We start from the raw sequence: 4,445 nt of genomic DNA, 5'->3' as shown, positions 1-4,445 counted from the left end.
GCGTGTGTGCGTGTGTGTGTGTGTGTGTGCGTGTGTGTGTGTGTGTGTGCGTGTGTGTGTGTTAGGTCGATGAGCAGAGAAGGCCAAACATGAAAAATATAAAACAAAAAAAAAAGAAAGAAGAAAACAAATACAACAACCACAATTACGACCACAACCACCACCACCACCACTGCCACCACCACCACGCCTCTCTACTTCTCGCAACTCCCCTTCCTCCGCATCCTCTCCCTGCTCCTCCTTTTACTCTATTAGTAATATTATAGATAGGAGGAGATCTATATACTTCAGCCGTTGACTAGTTTGTAATTCCACGTGCAATACTAATGGGGAATAATGGAACTCAAACAGTCCGGGGATCTTTTGTTCCACACTCCTCTCTTTCTCTTTCTCTCTCTCTCTCTCTCTCTCTCTCTCTATCCCCCCACCTCGCGCGCTCTCCATCTGTCTCTCTCTCTCTCTCTGTCTGTCTGTCTGTCTGTCTATCTATCTATCTATTTACCTATCTATCTATCTATCTATCTGTCTACCTATCTATCTATCTCTTTCTCTCTCTCTCTCTCTCTCTCTCTCTCTCTCTTCTGCTTCATCTATCACATAATTTCCTTTACTTCTTTCTTTCTCTTTAACTCTTTCCTTCACATTGTCTTACTTTTTCGTTTTGAAGTTCTTACTTTCTTGTTCTTTTTCTCCTTTGTCCTCTTACACGTTCACTTTCCTTTCTTTCTACCTTTCTGTCTGCCCTACCCTATCTTCCTTTTTTCTTTCCTTCCTTTCTTTCTGTCTTACCTCCAGTCTTCCTTTCTTTTTCCTCTTCCTTTCTATCTTCTTGAAATTTTCTTTCTTTAAAGTTTGCCTTCTCTTATTCTCTCTCTCTTTCTCTCTCTCTCCCCCATCATTATCTCTTTTACTCGTTTACTTTCACTTTCCCTATAGACCGCTTTCTCATCCCCTTCCCCTCACTCTTTCATTCCCCACCTCCTCATTCTTTTATTCCCCCCTTCCCCTCCTTTTGTCCACTTCCTTTTTCTTCTATTCATGTTTATTTGTTTAGTTTTTAAGGTAAAACTTATAAGAGTTATTGGGGAGAATCTTTGTGTGTGAATATGTGCGCACATGTAAATGCGTGTATATGTATGAGTGTGTGCGTGTGTGTGTCTGTGTGGTGTTTGATTAATTGTCTTTTGATGGAGTGGGCCGGAGCGGAGCGGAGAGGGGAAGACCACTAATTGATAGTGACAGTAATTTTGCTCTTTGAGTTGATCGTTGATGCTCTTTTTCTATAAAAACTGTCGTGTTATTGTAATCGTCGTAATGATGATGATGATGACGATGATGATAGTATTGATGTTGTCGGTGTTAATGTTGGTAGTGTTAGGTTACTAGCAATGTCAGTATCATTATTGCTGCAGCTAATGCTGCTGGTCAAGTCGATGCTGTTATTAGTATTTAGACTAGTTACACGTGTCCTTTTTTTTTTTCTTAACGAAATACAATGAAACAGAAAGCTGAGGAAAATGAATATGCACAAACAGACACACACACACACACATATTTATGTATATGTCCCTCTACCTCCTACCTCTCTTCTCACCCCCACGTGACCGGTGTTCGGCCAAGCCTGACTTTCTTTCTTGGTTCGACCGTTGTCCGTGCAACATTTATATTCATCCCTGTGCCTGTGAAATCTTGTATCCCACGCCATCTTAATTTAATTTGTCCTTAATCGAAAGACACCTGTTGTTATGTCCTGTTATTTGTATTTGTGTAATTTTCTCCGTTTTTTCCGTCTTTGTTTACGTATACATTCTCTGCTTTCTTCCAAAGAATCTAATGCTCTTAGCTTATTTTTTCCCTTAGAGTTGGTCAGATTGGAGCAATCTCGAGTATAACCAGCCGAAATTGCAAAGATAATCTGGAACTCGACTGAGGAAAGAAAACTCCGAATGACCTGTCCTTGTTTTCTTTGTATCGTATATCTGAATGTTTTGTTGTCCCAAATTTCTCTCTCTCTCTCTCTCAAATTACATGTGAACGGCGAGGGACAATGGATAATGTAGTCCTGGATACGAAATACTCGACAGAAAGCGGTGTGGTCATGGCAGCAATGTTTTTTTTTATCATCACAGGTCTGCTCAACCAGGGATGGCTTAGTGTTAAACAACAACAACTATGATGACGATGACGACAACAACAGATACTACTACAACAATTCATAGCACAGTTATTTATTAAAATAACTCAGTGTATTGTCATCAATATGTAGAAATGGCATGTAAACGATGGCATTGCGAGTTCAATCGATAGGTTAGCTACTTAATTATAGATGTGGGGCAATTATGTGATAGCTTTATTAAGTGGTGAACAAATATTTAAACATACTTAGTCTTCTTACACAAAATATACACTTGCAATCACCCCCTTCTCTCTTTCGCCTTTTTTTTTCTGTTGCTCATTACATCTGCATTCATTTATCTGTCTTTTATATTTCTTTCATTGTCTAGCTGTCTTGTATGTATATATGGTAGTCTGTGTCTATGTATGTATGTATGTATGTATGTATGTATATGTTTACATGCATACGCATACATATATGAGTATATATGTGTGTATGTATGTACATAGTAACTAGACAACAGTAATACAGGGTGGGGCAAAAGTTACGCACCAAAACATTTGATATTTCAAGTATATTACGTTACTATTATTATCGGGGAGGGGGCTATAATTAACAATAAATAGTGGTCCGCCCTGAAAAGGGCGATTAAAAGACAATCGATAAGGTTCAGCAAAGGACTAGCAGTAGAAAGAAACAGAATAGAGGCAGGGCTAGTCAAAAAGTTAGACGAGGCTTTTAGAAAAGGCATCGCGATCGACGTACTCGCAGCGAGATTGGCGCTCGATTTATTCTTCAACGCGAAACACGATGGTTGAGTTGTCAGAGCTAAGGTACGAGCACTTAGACACGAAGGGACGAAAGCCGTTCAATGGGCCAGAGTGACAGAGGCACCACGGCGTGGCAATAAATCCACGATCCGATCCTTGCTGGACCACGACGGGCAAATGATAACTTATCCGAGACAGATGTGTGCGGCCTTTCAGCAGAGCTTCGCTCAACTGTTTACTACAACTGGCAACAGAATGGAAGAATTCCCAGTTTTGCGAGCTGAGGAGCCTGTGTTCAGGGGCTGGATCGCTGCAATGCACAGCGTCATCTGTTCAGTGGTCAGAGTGAATGGTCACCTCTTAGAGCCGTTCAACATCATGCACTCGGTCCGGAAATGAATCTGTCATTTCTTCCGCCAGACTTTTGGCTTTCGTTGAAGTTTTTCTCATCAGAGAATGCCATGTGGTGGGGAGTTTTAACCTTTGTAAATAACAGCCTAGCATGGATCAAATGGTTTTCCTGTGTCTATAGCCACGAATTGGCCTCTTCTTATTACATACGACTTGTATCAGATGTCTTCGTGTTCCACAGTTTTGATAATCCACTCCGATACGTTAAGTTCTTTGTCGATGGCCCTCATTGATTTTCCGGGATTATCACCGATAATGTTTGAACCCGTTGGATGAATTGCGTTATCCATATAGTATCTGAACATTTAGAATGTGTTTTCTTTTGATATAATTGAAACGCTCCCGCCAGAGGTTTCCATTTCCATCTGAACCTTGTGTACAAGAGACCTTGCAACATTTAGAAAGTCGATAATTTCTAAATCTCTGTTCTCCACATGTGACAATAATGACGACAAGTCTTAATATTTTTTGTGTTAGCATTTTATCTGCCCTGTAATATATGAAATAAATAAAGACCTTTCAATTGATTTGAGGAGAGTAACATTCTGATAATTAAGTGTGCTCAAATATCCCTCGCACTTGCTAGAATCTTTGCTTGCCGTCATCTTAAACACTACATCCTCTCATCTCTTTATCAACTTAGAACTTCGTTTGTTTGTTCTTTTTTTCCGGTAATTTCCGTGGATGGTACTCAATTCTATTAATACTTACAATTATTTTTTAACTCAGCTTCTCTTTTATATTTGTTGGCATCCTTAAAAATAAATAACAGTTTATTTCTGTGTCGTTCGTATAATCCTGCTAGTTATTTAACTTCATTCTTTGTCAAATATTTTTGTTGCCTTACAATGGATATTTTACTTCCATTTTCTAGTTTCCTAAAGTTCTATCTTCATGTATTTACCGTTAATATAGTCTCTGTTTTGGATTTTCAGATGTTGTCTTCTGAATGCAACCCTTTAATGGACTTATCCCTCCCCCAGTTGAGAATATAATTATAAATTATTACTGGAATAGCCAAAGTATTGATGCATATTACCTTATTGGTATGTTATATATGTTAATCTAATACGTCTGTAATAGTCCTTCCTAAACTTTTCTTTCGCTTGTGCGTGTTATATTCTGTTTAGCTCATTAACTCCCAAGTA

General features: G+C 39.0%; 1 protein-coding gene across 1 annotated transcript in view; it reads right to left on the bottom strand.

Annotated features, from left to right (window-relative positions):
- Positions 1-4,445, bottom strand: part of LOC106873718 (uncharacterized) — a 53,655-nt gene that overhangs the window by 41,937 nt on the left and 7,273 nt on the right. The gene's annotated exons all lie outside the window — the stretch shown is intronic.

Source organism: Octopus bimaculoides, chromosome 12 (assembly GCF_001194135.2).
Source record: "Octopus bimaculoides isolate UCB-OBI-ISO-001 chromosome 12, ASM119413v2, whole genome shotgun sequence".
NCBI classification, from domain to species: domain Eukaryota; kingdom Metazoa; phylum Mollusca; class Cephalopoda; order Octopoda; family Octopodidae; genus Octopus; species Octopus bimaculoides.
The sequence above is the reverse complement of the archived record's forward strand: the minus strand, read 5'-3'. Positions and strand labels throughout refer to the sequence as shown.